This window comes from Apus apus, chromosome 4 (genome assembly GCF_020740795.1).
Source record: "Apus apus isolate bApuApu2 chromosome 4, bApuApu2.pri.cur, whole genome shotgun sequence".
Lineage (NCBI taxonomy): Eukaryota > Metazoa > Chordata > Aves > Apodiformes > Apodidae > Apus > Apus apus.
Genome location: NC_067285.1, coordinates 43,224,178 through 43,240,832, shown reverse-complemented (window position 1 = coordinate 43,240,832; position 16,655 = coordinate 43,224,178). Strand labels below are relative to the sequence as shown.

Here is a 16,655-nt window from a genome sequence, read left to right as displayed (position 1 = left end):
AGGGGGGCGGGGGGGAGAGCCGGGACACGAATGAGAACAAGAGATGTTAACAATGAAGCTCTTATGCGAGGAGGATTCAGGTCATCAATTCTCTTTCAGTATGAATCAAATATTGTTAACAACATGGAAGCGGCTCCACGATAAGACACGCAGACGCGCTCGAGAAATTTAATGCTTTGCCCCTCATCGCAGAATTTACAGTATTTAATCGACCAAATGGAAAGGCAGAGGCTCTTATCAACTGGAAAATGGGAGGCGTGACAGGAGAGCAGCCTGGGATAACGAATGCACAGTGAAGTCATAGAGATGCTTGTGAAGCTACTCCAGTGTCTCAGCAACTCTGAGGTTCTAAGAGATAATTAAATTACATCTCCTCTATGGGCACAATCTCATTTGGGATGTGATGGAAGTAAGGGATGGCCTCTCTTTTCTTCCATGACCCAGAGGACGCAGAGTATCACCGAGTCAGATGCCTGACGACCCACATCAAGGTTTGCATCTGAATCAGAGAGCTCTTCCACCTTCACCCAGAGGATTTCCCCCTCCTCTTCCTCAGATTGTCTCTCCAGGCTCCTTCCCAAAACACTTTCCTAGAAAGCTCCCAACCATCATGCAGACTTCCACTCCCCATTCAATATTGACCAAATCTGCCTGCCTTGAGGCTGTGCCTGCTGCATGCCTTGCTCTCTCATCATTCTCTAAATTCGGTTTGCTAGGACACAGCTTTTGGCAGGCAACACCAGCAACCCCTCCCCATTCCCCTACAAAAAGCCCCCCAAAAAACCCCAACAAAAATAAACCATCCAGCACTGTATCAGATGACCCAGTCATTCAGCAGCCTTTCGTGCACCTCTCTTCTCCCTCAAAGGTGCTTACAATATCTTGTAGGCTTTTTCAAACTATCAAAATTACCCTAAGAGGCAAAAGTACATGTCAAGCAAAAGAGCTATCTGATAAAGATGAAAACCTTTACGCACAAAAGATCTTCACCAAACAATATAAAGATGCAACATATAATTAAACTTAAGAGTCTGCTAAGAGAAACACTCCCATTCTTCCCTATTAACCTTTTAATGGTGGTGGAAAGGATACCAAGTGAGCTTTACAGATCACCCAGTAAGGAGTCTTTTGGCATCTACTGATGTAACCATACAGAAGAATGTCACAAACACTGGACTTGTCTAATACTTCTCAGAAACAAAATTTTACTTAGTGTTCACAAGTAGCCTATACCATATAAATTAATGCTAAAATTAATATATGGCAACTATTTCCACATCAAACAACCTTTAAGTAGAAAATTGAACAGAAATGGGAGGTTACTGGCAGTGCTAGTTGCAAATGGCTATCCAGGGGACTTCTCTCTGCTAACAACACTCATATAAACATTGATTCAGGACACACGAGGCATCTGTCTTCAGAAATGTGAATGGAACCTGCTGGTACTTTTTTTATTATGTTAATTGAATCATGGTGTCTTGCAGCTTCTGGAGAGGTAAGAGAGAAGTTTATTGCTCTAGCATCTATGATGTCAGGCTCCCCAAGATTCTTCCCAGAATTTCTGCATTGACAACCCTTTAAGTCTTTCTGTTGATCCAGTGCACATATTAAAATGGCTTGCAGAGGAGGAATTGCTCTGTCCTTACTTTATTCAATACTTGCCATTCCATCAAGTCTAAACCCCGTTGCCTTTTAAATTATAGAGAAAAGGGACGAATTACAACTTTACATAAGATGTGGCAGGTTCCTGGCACATCCAGCCTTCCTGTCCAGTTTGGTCTCAGTAACCCTCCTCCTGTCAAGATGCCAAAACTCTCCTGCTGCCTTGATGAAGCCACAGGGCACAGCCAAGGATCTAGAAGCAGCTCCCCTTGCACTATGCCACTTGTGAACAGCTGTTGTCAATGCCAGTGATATCCTACCCTGTGATCACCTAGTAGAAACTTATCCTCTCTGGCATGGAAAGGATCCATGTTTCTCCCAAATGCAGGCACTTACTTGTGGAGAAAGGGCACTGGTGGACAAAATCTCAGCCAACTCATCTGCATTTCACAAGTAGAAACACAGTCCTCCCTGGAGCCCTGCGGGGTTCTCCAGAAGTGCCACAAAATACCTCTGAGTAAACCATGTATTTTATGATTTTCTAGGACCCAAGTGACCAATTCCTGACCGTATTACTGCAGGTGTCATAGAGGCAACTAAGCAATCACCCAGAGTTACAGATAATCTTGCTGTCAGCAGCGATTAAAGGCATCAAATGCATCTACAACAGAAAGGACCGGCAGAAGAATCAGTGACATCAATTCATTCCAAGCAACTTACTGCAAAGTAAATGCCACAGACAGGCAGAAAAAGAGATATCTCTCTACATCAGACTGATATATAAGCCTTAAGAAACCCAGAAGGTGTTTGAACTGAGAAAGTCAAAGCAAAATATGGCAAGGCAGCCGGTTAGGAGAACAGAAACCTCTGCCCCTTACCCCAAGGGCTCTATCACAATATTAAGGTGAACAACATGCATAGTATTATATCTGGTGAAACCTAGTAAGTCAGTGACAGCAAGGAACAGAGAGGAGAGGAGGCAGGAATTTGCTCTCCAGGCAAATTTTACCACAATTGCCTGCTTCAGGACTATTTGCATCTTTGCTCCAGTTTCATCTCCATAAAATCAGTACGGACGGTTGAATACTCCCGATTTTGAAAATAATTTCTTTATAAACATTAAAATTTATGGCAGTAGCGTGCATCTGCATATAGTGCAAGTGGAAAAGTCACAAGGAAATAGATGAATTCTGACATGACTCGGCCAGAAGAAATTCCCCTCCTCCCTGTATAAATCCTTGGTCCGCAGTGTTGCTGGACACGTTGACAAAGCACTGTATGATATGAACCAGAAGATGAATACTACCCCAGCCAAGCATCTGAAAGCTTTCTTTGGAAATGCCCTTTTCCCCTCACTCTTGTTTCCCTCCACCCTTATAATCTAACTTAAGCAGTAGATGTTTCAACCTCATAGCTTGCACCTTAGCATAGAAATCCTTCCCTCTCCTACAGCTGTGGCCTCCTTAAAGGTATGAGTAATAAAACAGCCCGAGAGAAAGCTGTTCAGGATAAATTCTCTTTTGGAAAAGATGAAAAATTCATTCTTTCCCCAGAGCCAAGCTGGAGCAGTCAGGAGTATTCACATCTTTCTGCTATTAACTCAATTAAGCATGCAATAAGGATTGCTGGGTAAAATGCAGCCGTGTATTTGCGTGCATGTAAAATGCAGACTCAAGGAGTCTTAAAATGCCCTTATAAATACAGTAAAAATAGACCAATAAAATATTTTGTAATGACTATTTATGTGTGTGTAACAACTCGTTATTTCAATTCTCCACATCAGGGATTTCTTGTCTCTTTACTCTACCCCGTAAATAAATCTAAATAAATTATACATTTAAAAACAGTCTATGCATCTATAACAACAGAAACAAATTTCATTTAACATCCAGCTGCCAAAGCCAGCCCTTCTGTCACTCTTTATTCAAGCCTGTTTTACATAATTCATGTAATCTTAATTATTTCCTTCTCTTTCTGGGTAGGATAGCACTCAAGGATGAGCCACTTACAGCACAGTCATTTCCTCTGGCGATGACACAACCGAGTGACATGATGGCTCACCAAAAACACACTGATGTGGTAAGGTGGGGAATGACATATCTGCAAACCTTATCCTAGTGGGACATCCCTCGATCCACATATTGCAGCAATAAAAATAGCAGTATATATGGATTATACTGTGTTTCAATGCAGACATACTATGCTATTAATAGCCTCCTTTTTTGCACTCCTTTAACCCTTTCACAAACAGGTGCTGACAGGGTTTATGGGAAGCAGAGGAAGAGAGCATTAGCTCAAATCAGAGTGAGATTTTTTCCTTTTTTTAATTTTTTTCCTCCCAAAGTCCCCAAAATTAGAAATTCTTAAGCCTCAGCCCATGTCCTTTCCATCTGCCACCACCGTGTCCCATTAGTCAGCTAGTAGGAATTACAAGCAGAGCTTTAATCACATGTATACTAAAATATGTCTAAAGGAATACAGGCATCACTCTAGAAAGATCCTATCCCATTTACACAGGATAAATAATTAAATTGTTTTAAGTGGTCTAATCTATTAATGCCTGGAGAGGCCTTAATTTTGGCCACGGAATTTCAAGAAGCTACGTTCGTCAATTCAATCTAGTTAACAGCCATAAATCAACTTCCTCGCTGTACATGACTAATGAATTTACTACATGATGAAAAAATCCAATTCCTCAAATTAAGTTTTCACTCTCCAATGTTCCTCATTCTTCCTACTGCCCAGCATATTTCTCTTCTTTCTCTGCGGCCTCCTGCAATACGCAGCAAGGAACCTGCAAAAGGGAAAGGCCGGATCCTGTCAACATTTACTCACAGGGATGATCACTGTGCCTCAGAGAAGTGTTCAGGGTTGAACCGAGCCACTAATAAACAGCAGCACTGAATTATCCCACACCCTCCAGAATCAGGCTCATAATGCTCCAAAAAAATCATTAGAAACATCACTGACCGCAGCCAACACTTCCCAGGCTACAAACTCATCTGGTTTTTCTCCCTGTGCACGCAGCCCTGCACTTCACACCATGCTCTGCTGCTCAGAGTACTTTGCACACCATCCCAGGTTATTCAGAGCCTCAGCAAAGCATGACTGTTGACTCAAAGCTGAGTTGAAACGGCAGGAAGAGCCTCCATACTCAGGGGTTTCGCCACCTTAGAGCACAGTCCGAGACCAGGAATATGAACACAGGATTTATCCACTACAGCTGGCAGAGCCACGTGTACAGCCTAGCAAAAGTCAGAGGCCCTACCTCATTAGGAGCTGGGAAGGCTGAAGGGATTGAACACAGACACAGAACAAAAGCCTTGCAAAATACGAAGTTAATTCCATACCAGGTGACCATGTGGCCCCAAAGAAATCCCCCCCTTCTCCAGTTATGTGATGACCCCACCAAGACACAGATGGTCTGCTGACTGCCAAACCTGCCTGTGAAGACAGCCCACCAATCCACTTCCCATTATGATGCTGCCCACCCTGGTGGTGCTATCACCACAGAAGGCTGGTGCAGCCACCTGGCTCATCCTCAGCACTTGCGCATCAGGGTGCTCCAACTGCAAACAGGAAAGTGCAGCTCACCTAGAGCAGTTCAGGACCTAGACTTCCACATAGTCTATTAACAGTCCTTACAATCACATAAAAGAAGATGTAAGGATTACTGAGGAATAAACAAAACCAGCGCAGGTTTCACGGTTACAGAGAAGACCGTAATCAACTGGGAGCAAAAGGAGGCTGACAAGCTCCCAGAAAGAAAAAGATCAGCAGATATAAAGCCAGGAGAAAAGAAAGTAGTAAATCAAGAGTTACAGCTTTCTCCACTGCCCAGTGATAAAAAGATTATTATAAAGCAAAAAGCTTGGATAAGATGGAAAAATTTAAGCAGTTGGAAGTCAAAGGCTAAATTCTGGGGCATATTATGAAGCCAGGTCCCTTGGACTCCATTTGCCTTGCACGGTCTTATGCACCATGGGCAAGAGATGGATATACATTCACAGTGTGAATTCATTGATTAGGAGTCATAAAAGTTTGGAAGTGCCAAGCTGCAAGTCATGACACCTGTGTGGGATATTAAGAAAGCAATTTTTTAACATTATATGTGGTGAAGCAGCACAGGCTTAACAGACATCCAAGGCAGTGTAAATTTCTTGCTTGCTTTGCAGTTTCCAAGAAAAACAGATGACCAACAAATATACGTATATATATCATAAAACAATCTGGATTTGCTAGTATGCTGCAACAACTTCGGGGTTTTCTGGATGTTGGTACTTGTTTTAATTCTCTGAAAATATGGTGAGTTGCTTCTGCTTTCCTTCTTGATTTTAAATCTGTTCTACTCACTGTGTACGTGAAAAGCAAGAATTGTGAAATTTCCGCTTTAAAAAAGGCTGTCATTTTCTTTTTTTTCTGTGCACATGTTGCTGTACTTTCTCATATGTACATTCCTCTCTACATATATGCAGTCAACCTAGATGTTTATACAAACACGCCAAATGTTGCACATTAAATAAACGCATATATTTAAAACATCATGCTGTCTATGGTCTGTTTTGGCAATAGCCATCTGGAAGAGGAAAAAAGCATAGAAGAAATACTTAATGCAACCAAACTCTACTTTGTACACTTCTGCCAATCCACAGGAAGAAAATTTACTAGCCACTCTTTGCTCTGCAGGCAAATTACCCATTACTACAAATAGCTTTATCTGTAGAGTCACCCCCACTTCACTGTATGGCAACCAACCTCAGCAGAGGACCATCCTGCTTTTCAGTATAATTTAAAATGCAGCAGAAGACAGGACAGGCACACTTTTATTGCTGTTAGAAAGGATCTACCCCTGTAAATCTCAGTCTCTCAAAATGTTTTATTTTCCCGTATGGTCAAAACATTTTTTGTACCACTTCTTCTAGTTAAGTCCTCCCTTGGATCAGGTCTGGGTAACCAACATCTGGTGATGGCTCTTGTCACCGCACAGGGATTTCAAAATTCTTCAACACTTACCCCAGGGCCTCATACTCACATCTAAGCACTCCAGCCATTCCTGCAGCCAGTGTTAGGCATGTCTTTAAATTAGACTGTGGCTTTGTTTCTCTTCTAGCTGAGAAACACTAGACTGTGACCAAAGCCCTATCTATCCTATAGATTTCCTCCTTCCTGTAACACCCGTAATAAAATTTGCAATATTCAAAAAGGGATGTGCTCTTGATTTCCCATTCTTCTTTCACAGCTGCCTTATTCCTACTGAAACAGTGGAATGAAATTATGCATGGAAACTCTGCTGAGAATTGTGTTCTTCGTGGAAGAAGGAAAAAAAAAAATGCCTGATATGCTCAGAATTCAAATCAGAACCAAAAGGGCCCTGTTCCCATATATGTGTTATCAATATGGTACACATTTGAAAATGATGATACTTGCCAAACTTGAGGGTGTCCTCCTGGGACAAACAGAATTAAGACGTAACCTTGGGTCAAAAGAGGTTAAAAAATCAGGATTTCTCACACCAACAGTGAGGAAATTAAATTCATGGTGGAGATGTTCAGCTGCTTAAATGCAAGGAAACGGTGGAAGAACCTAACATGATTAAAACCCATGAATTAATTCTCCTACACAAAAGAGCCCCAAAACAGAGACTTGGCAGGAATATTCCTCAAACTCACTCATTCATTTTAATGGCCATGCTCTACTTTGTACATTATCCTTGATAATTGAAGCAGACATTTAAGAAAGTACCCAGTTCCCCCATATTTTAATATAAATTCTAGAGTCTCAAAATTTAAAGTTTTTAACTATGTATCTATTTCTATGCCTGCATATCTGTGCACATCTCCAAAGAAGACAGTTGAGAAGGGGAATTATTTGTTCTTCATCTCTTAATTATGCTCTTTTCCCCCTTAGTGCATTCATTTGGCAGCTAAACATTTCTGCTCTCACTGAACGTTGAGACAACAATGCCTCTTGGAGCCCCAATTTTTGGCATCACCTCATTCCTACTATATGTTTGAGGCTACTTCCCCTCTGACTGATTCGTAATTTGAATAAGCTTTCACTGAAGACGGTATCAGAACTGCAGAAAGTTAATCTTATTAAACCATATGAATTTTAAAAGTCAGAGCTTGATGTCAGGCAGGCTGTTTCTAAATTGGTATACTTAAGATCCAAATTAGATCATGAGCAAAATATTAAAAGGCACTAGAGCCATTTAAGAGTGAACTTCCATTTCCAAAAGAAATTTATGGACATTGGGAATTCAAGACTTATGTTAGTTCAGCAGGAGTCATACTCCTGCCTGCAGTGGGTGCTTTTAAGTGCTTGAAACCCTTGCAATTTAAGCTACAGAGAAAGGTTGTTAAGACAAAAAGGAATTTAAGTCACCTGTTGCCAATACTAGCACAAAAACGTGGGTCCTCCTTCAGTTAAAGGAAGTCTCTACACCCACCCAAAGTCTCCTGACAAAAAAACTCCTCTGAGGGATGCTGTATCGATTGGCGCTGAATCTCTAAGAAGACGCAACTAGGTGCCTCTTAAGCACACCAAAACAAAATCTCCATCCTCTTTCCTCTCTCTTTGCTCTTCATACAGTGCTCCTGGTTTTTGAATAATTGGCAAGTGTTTACAACTTCAGTTTCATTTCATCCATGTCTGGGCACAGAAGACTAAAGTAATTAGAAATGGCAGAAGTGGTGACCAGGATGCAGCCCACCCTCGGCTTGCAGACCCGCTCATGCCCACAGTTTGTGACAAAGTAGGTGGCTGCTTAGGTGGCCCTTAAGTCCTCTTGGCTTTCAGCAACTTGTTAAGATAACTCACTGGGTGCTTTCCTGCCTGGACACCATTCAGGACACAAAAAAGAAGTTTGCAGAGATCTCCTGGAATGCTTCTACCTCCATGCCAGCTTCAGACAGCCCCTGCCACATGCATGGCATCACAAAAGCACCCAACTGTTCTCTGGATCAAAGCCCAACAAGACAAGCACAAACAACTAGTGTTGTTTGGTGCCTAGCTTTAACACTTTACACCTAGCTACAAGTGCAACTAATAAACTGAAATTGGTTTTCCAGAGCTCAGCCTAATCCACTGCACTGAAGGTGACCTATATTCTTTGTGTGTTTGTGTAGTGAAGCAGTTTTGGTTTTTTTAAGGTGTCTCAGCTATTAGATACCTGTGTTCAGCTGTTGGCAACCTTGACAGGAATTCAAAAGGGTGCCAAGGAACGCTTCTGGCACAGGCAGATTTTGGAGGGATCCTAAAGTTTTATCCCCAGCTCTCCCAGTGAGGATTACCCATCTGCCTTTGTACATGCATTTCACCCTTATCCATGGGAAAATCACCCAAGGTACCAACTTGAGCAGACCTCCAGTCCACAAACAGCCCTGACAAGCAGGTCGTGCCTCTGATACGCATTATTCAGACCTGCAACAAGCACTATAATTTTATCCAGCACTAACTTTGCTCCCTCCAACCTAAGGGTTGCTTTTATATTTTACTCCACGTATTTGATAGTATAAGCATTGAGAACAAAATTTGACTTACCATCAGTGCTAGTTGGGCACCAATGGAATCTTTTAAGTGGAAGAATCTGTTCCAAGTGACCTCAAGAGCTAATAATTTCTCAGAAACAGAACAGGTGTTTTGGGAAAGAATGTAATTGTATTTGTGAGATTTATAATACTCCTGAGTTAAATGGGACACTCTGCTTTATTCAAAGCCACTTGGGAAAAGGAAGTAAGGAAGCAGGCTTTCCAAACAGAAATGGTAGCAAACTCTCAAAATGTATCACTAACAATTATTTTCTTCCTCCTCAGCCTTTTTGGTTGTGCTTAAAACAAAGAAAACCTTCAGCATAGGTAGATGATGCAGCCTGAACTGGAACGTGGTACTGGTCATCTTGTCTCAAATGTGACAATGTAGAATTAAAGGGCATCCAGGGAAAAACAACAAGCACCTTCACACACGTACAACAAAACTCCAGAACTGCTCCCTTAAGAAGAAATATCTGAAAGATTGTAACTTTCTCCCTTGGGCAGCAGATAAGTTAGAAGCAGTGTGACAAATGCATACAAGCTAATGGACAGAAACTGAAAAGGTATCTCGGATGCCTGTGTCTTCAGAGTCTGAGAAGAGATGACAATGAAATTAAAACCGGACAAAAAGCAATCGTTTTTCACATAATAAGCTACTATGCTGGATTTAATGCTCCTGGAAGTCATCGTTACTAAAGACTTGATGAGATTTAGAAAGTATGTTGCCATTTATATGGACAGCAAGAATATCCAGCAATTGCAAGCAATGCTAACAAAGAAAATCCTGAAAGAATATTACACATCTTGGACACTGGGGTGAAAACCCATCTCTACAAAGAGGCAGGATGAAAAAGGGAATGGGGGTGGCAGAGTCCTTGCCCATGAAGGGATGTCGTGCCCTGTCCTGAGGTGGGCAGGACAGGGCACAGGAGCAGGACTGACTCCATGGGGAAACCTCATTCCCATTATGGTGTGTTTTCCTTCCGGCCAGCTCCAAATCCTCGCATCTTCCCTTGAACTAGTTTTACAGTTTTCTACAGTTCTCTTGCCCATAACTCCATCTCCCGTTCCTGACAGCAGCTCTGCAATAAAGTTTTTCCCTCCTCGTCACCAGTCCTACTCTGGGTAAAGGCACATGATATACTGCCTACTACAAACTGCAACTCTCGGTAACCGACGGAACGCTGAAGCCATAATTCAGTCCACAGGCTCTACTACTGCCCATAAACTACTTGCTGTCTCCCAGCCTACAATGTCAGCAGGACTCCAGCTGAATTAAGGCTTCCAGTATATATAACTGACACCAATATATTATCTTATGCATAATGCATAGAAGATGGCTCTAATAATAAATTCCATATCCTCCCCTTCCTTTACATCACAGATACTGCATGGTATCTCTTATGTACTCCACTTACTGCTCCATAAAATTCTTCTCCTGAATCATAACGGCAGCAAAACCTTTTCATGGGTCACTGGCTTCTCATCAGCCATTCGTTCCCTCTTTTTCCCAAACAAGTTGAAATAAACTTCAGATCATGGCACTAACAAAACTCACACTTCAATTTAAGGGCCATGTTTAACTGATGATCCAGGTACATCGCCCATGTCAGTTCCTATTTCTCACACTGGCAAGTGAATGATTCGTGCCCAGAGCCCCATGTTTTGCCTGTTTGCATTTGGTGGCAGCAGAGCGATCACCCAAAATGCAAAGCTATGCTGTGGATGCTAACTGCAAGCATGCAAAGGTGAGAGAGGTCTACAGAGAGAAGATCCAGCCCTGCAGAGAAGTACAGAAAACCCAGGCACACCCACAGAGAGGGTGTGGTACAAGACAAAGCTGGTTTTACACATCTTTGAATAGAACATAGAGCTCAAGCTCCAAAGATTCCACAAACGATGCAGTACAAAATGTGCTGAATGAAACTTGGAAACATCCTGGAGAATAGGCAATCCCCTCTGTAAAAACCCAGGTTTGACCTCAGACACAGACTAACTGTGGTCTTTTGTACAAGAAGAAAGAAAAAGCAAAAGAAACTGATGCAGATGCATTACTTCAAAGTCATCTTACCTCACAGCCCCTTAGCTATTATTTCTAGCTGGAATACTAACTGGAGAAGGAACACGTATGTATCTTTCTACTAAAACCAAGTTATTCATTTGTTATCTTACAATAGGGTAAGTGCATTTAGCCTGCATAAATCTTTCACACTTAACTTGCAATGCTAGACATCACTTTCAGTCTTACAACAAGACCACCAAGCTTCTGAAGACGAAGACCTGTGATGGCTTTGTAAGGCTGTCACATTCAGGCAGACTGAAGATGCAGGAAGACTGAGCAGAACCACCTTTGATGTTCATCATTTCAGCAATTTAAGCAACAGGCAGGACGTGCTGTGGGCAACATGAGCAGCATGCAGGTGCCCGGCTTTATTCAGAGACCTTGGGTAACGCTTTTCATGGTACAAAACCTGTTTCAGCCAAAGCAGAGAACAGTACCTGGGGCCTAGAGACGCATCTTCCCTGATCACCCACCTTGCAGTTACAGGAGGGCTTTCTATGTGCTTGCACACACCTCCTGCAACACAGTAACACATGCAGAAAACATTTCAACCTGTGGACACAGCTGTCAGCAACGTCCCTATCTTGGCTTAACACTTCCTTCCTGGGTACAAATTAGTCGCTGCTGTTCTCAACAAGCCTCAAACATTCAGAAAACAACGCATGACAGCAGCATGTTTCACACAGGTCTTCTCCCACTGGCAAAAGGTACATACACCAAGCTGCCAAGGGTTGGGGAGTCCCTCTGACAGGGTGGAGCTGACAACTTCCACACTAGTAAAGTAATGGATGGAGTAATAAAACTGGATTTTTCCTGCATGGTTTTCAGCACATCATGTGAGGACGCTTCAAGACATGATTTTTCCCAAAGATTATCCCATGTCTTCTCTTTGTCAGTTAAGGACATTGGGAGGGAAGGGGGAAGAGGAGGGGAGAAGAAATTAAACAAAACAAAATAGCTGACAAACTAAAATGGTCTTCGCAAACAGCAATGATGAATTCCCCCATCTTCCTCCAGCCTGCACACTTCATGGAAGCCTTTCCCTTTGGCCATGGAGGCCGCCAGTTGCACACTGGCTCTTCTCAGATGACAGTGCATTGAAGTGACACGCTAACAGCAGCTCAACCCCAGCAACACAATGCAACTGTCTTCTTATTTATTTATTTTAATAAGTGGGGTATTTTATAGCTGGCCACAGCTACCCATTAGTACCTGGGGAAGCCTAAAGCATTATTTTTGATCTACAGAGCCTTCCACAGTTCGGAACCTAATTACCTTCAGAAACTACTGCCACCTCCTCATCTGTTACTATGGCAGCTGCAATCAGCTGAGATGCTTGGGCTGACAAGCCCTGATTTACTGGGGTACCAGGGAAATTGCAGGGGGCTATTGCTTTCAGAATTTACTTCTCCTGCTTGGGTTTGATGGCATTTTCAGGAAAGGAAGAGGTAGGATAAATTAAGCCTGTAAAGACTGAGAAGTAGTGACCTTTAATTTAGAGTGATTCAACAGCTCAGGGCAGACTGCTCCACCAGCACTTCCTGGGTTGTTTGTGTTAGGTTTGTTTGTTTTTATTTTTATTTCTTGCCCCTCTTAGTAATAATTTATGTGCCCTTGTCCCAGGGTCAAGGTTCAGATAAGATTAGTAGACTTTGCTTCATTTTAAAATATCATTCTGCATGGTGAGAAAACAGATAGTTTAACTAAGTATCGAGGCTTGCTTTCTAGCCTTTAAAATTACAACCCAGGGAACATGAGCTTCAGCAGTGCCTGTTCATTTTTACTGGTTACAGAAACTACTGTTTCACTGAAACATTAGTATTTTTCCATATTTATGCTTTTCATGTGGCGATTTCAAAGTGCCAGACTTCGGATTTGCAGAAAGATAAAAGCTTAGCTTTCCATTGCCACATCTCAGTCCTTCAAAGATGCACTTCCCGCGCCATCTGCGTGATAACAAATTTAGAAAAATGAGTAGTATCTTGGCAGGCTTCACAAAACGTATTCAGGATGCAGGGGAAGGCAGAGGGGTTCCTACCAAATGGGACATTCAGCATCCGAGTCAGAGGTGATGACGAGGTCTAAGCAGGGGGCTGTTTTCTGAGCAATATGCCATTAATTTTGTAGAACCTGACACAAGTGTGCTGCAACTCAGCTGAAGTCTGATCGTTCAATCCTACACCTGGCCTTGCCATCACAGAGCATACAGGTCTGCAGCTCTCCTCATCCTGTGCATCCTCCCCACACGCAACAGGACAAGCTAGTTAATATAAAAGACTCCAGGAGAGTACCCCAAAATGGGTATGATCCAAACCAGTGGCCACTTCATGAATATTAACGTGAATTGTCCTATCTGTAAAATTCAGATAACCCTGCCTCTCTACCTCCCAAGACAAGAGTCCACTGGCATTTAAGAAGTCTTGAAAATCAGAGGTGCTGATCACATCAGTAACAGCACACCACGAGATGCAATATTATTACAATAATCATGGCACTGGTTTTAAATGCCTGCATGTTCCAGATCATCAACGAAAAACATTAACAAAACCCAGCCCTTTGGGAGATGAAAAATCTCTGCAGTGTAATGCAAGCTGGCTCGTACTAATTCTTTCCTTTCGTCCACCCTGTACAAAGTGCCTGTCATTCATCCTTCTGACTGCTGAGAGAGCTGCAAATGCTCCTCCTCACGTAAAAGGATCAGGCCCTCTGATGAAACTACATGGATATCTGGGAGCATCGAGCAGCTGCCCTAGCTCCTCTCTTACACCTGCTGGTTTTGTCTTCTTATTCTACTCCTCCTTTTCTTCCTCCATTTTAAGAGTAGCAGACAGTGGTTGCGTGGACAAGGATCCCTTCACTCCTGATATCTGCAGAGCAAAAGGAAAGCCTTGATCTTGCCTTTAATGCAAAAAATGTAATTGTTCTGTCTATGTATACCTTTACTACCTCGACTTTCCCCCCCTCATTTTAACATTCAAGGTTAAAGCCTATAGGAAAGGATTAAGAGCTGAGTAAAACAGACCATAATAGGTGGTACTGACAGCGCACAGTCTGCGAATGTACATGCAAAACCTGATCCACCCATCTTCTGCCTTCTGTTGGTTTCAACCAAGAAAGTCCACAGAGAGGTCTTCATTCCACAAAACAATTAACCACATGCATGCACTGGTGTGTTTGTCTGAGTCAAGGAGAAGGCAACTAAATGTTTCATTCCCTTGCCCATGTTGCAGCCTTAAATTTGTGTAGCACTTCTATGAGACAACTAGCTCCACTGACTGGTAGTGAAACCACCAGCATGCAAAAAGTTACATACAGATTTTGCCTTTCTGAGCTGGGCATTCCCTTGGTGGAAAGCATCAACAAGGAACTCAAGAGAACGCACTGAAAGCTTTTTGTTTTTCTTCTGTAGGGTGCTTTTTGATAGACTACGAGGCAGTGTTAAGACTATAAAAACAAAGGCAACTCTTATGGGAATAGGAGGCTGCTTCTCCCTATTGTTCACAGAGAACCCCAGCTGTTTAAACGGATGAGATGTTAATTTTGTGGCACAGTTGCTCAAGGGAGGATGTAGCAAAGTCTCCCCTGGTATAGCGCACACAGTTTACAACGGGCATGGTTATAATTTATCTGTTTGTTACAGCCCTCCAAAAGTCATTTCTCCAAAGCAAAATGTATGAAATACATTTTTCTCTAATAATATCGGAAAAGCTTCAGTCCATATAGCATTCTTTCTGAGCTTTTATGGGCAGCTGCTGCTTGAATGCTTGAAGGAAGAGCTGGGAAGTTAAAAAAAATTAAAAAAATAGGCCACAGAGATTTAATTTCCTATAGAACAGCTCCCTACAAGCTGTTTAAACGTTCTTTACTTAGAGCAATACTCTGAAGATTTTCAGGATTTTCAGGGCAACACTTGTGGTAAGAACTCCTTATGCTCCCTCTGCTCAGGGGGCTCCACAAACACACCACCAGATTTATTCCTTTCCCTTTCAAAATAATCCCATGCACTTGTCTGCAAAATTAATTTGAACTAACATCCAGAAGAAAAGAACATGCTAGCTCAATTTTTTGGAGCGGGGGGTGGCTGTGCTGGGGGTGCAGTCACTAATACCTGCCATAAATCTGCTCACTTGCAGCCCAAGCTCACATATAACTGGCTCACACGTGCTTTCCTTCCAGCCTTTCCCTCTCCCCCTCCCCACAGCCACGCCATCATGTGTCTAAGTCAGCTGTGCAGCATTGCTGATTAAAAACTGCCAGCAGTTAGACAACTTATTATAAAATCTAAAAGGGGACTGAGCATTTATGAATGCAATAATTAATCAATGCATAATAAGCACGCACTGCTCATACCCTTTTTCTTTCCATAGGCAGACAGCTTCGATTACCATGCAGGTTACATTGCCACAAGGTTCTTCAGTTCCCAGTAGCTGCTTCACCACCCCGCAGCGTTAGCAAAGACAAGCTCATTGTATTAAAGCCTGCATTCATCTGCAAAACCACCCAAATACTGCTGAATTGAATAATTTTGCTGGTAGAGGCTTTCAGAAGAAAATGTCATCGTTAGTGCCACGACTATTAAGCTGTCATGATTTTCCTTTTAAGCTACTTTTTTCAGAGGCTGAGCTATAAGGTGTACTCAGAGCTGTGAGCTGGCAGACTGGTTTGCATCTTAAGAACATATTTCATTTTAATGGTTTTATTTTTAAACTGTTTCAACTCTTTGAATTAACTAAGATTAAAAAAATCAGACTTACACAAAAGCTTATTTTTCCCCTTTTTAACCTACCTTCTATAACTAGCACCAGGTTATACTTAACTATATAAAGCTATATAAACTCAAGAGTATCCAATTAATAACAAGACTACACTTCTTCATGAAAACTGATCACCAAATGGCTTAAATGCAAAGAGCTACCACCCTTTCCTGAGCCTCCTCACAGATAAAAAGCATCACAAAACACCCCACAGATACTAATATTCAGCCAGTAGAGATTTGCTTTTCCCTTGCAAGGAATCTCCCCCTCAGTGGCCATCCTCTGCAGCACCACTTTTTGTCCCAGTGGGAAAACAGAGATGCTTTGCCATTCTAATTCTTTGCTAAGCCATTTGAGCCCACAGTGAGGGTATCTGGAGCACAGTAATCAGTGTGAGTTCTCAGCCCAGTGCTGTGGGCACACAGCATGATTATGTGCCCTCCCTGACCAAAGGGCAAACGTTTATTGCAGGCTTGTTACACGTGGGGATTGACCAGAAGATAGCAGAGCTCTGCATTTGGCTTGGAAGCTAGTGCCTGGAGGATGCTACCACATTATATATATATAATATTAATACTTTGTACTCTGTAACGGCCCACGAAGGGGATGACATGGTTTTATTCTGCCAGTATGCAGAGCATTAAGGGTTTCTGTTTGAAGCCACTAACAACCTGAACAGGAGAATTACAGTAATTCCACTAAAAA

General features: G+C 42.3%; 1 protein-coding gene across 1 annotated transcript in view; it reads right to left on the bottom strand.

Moving 5' to 3' along the window:
• ADGRL3 (adhesion G protein-coupled receptor L3) overlaps positions 1–16,655 on the bottom strand; it is a 509,563-nt gene that overhangs the window by 249,789 nt on the left and 243,119 nt on the right. The window lies entirely within an intron of this gene.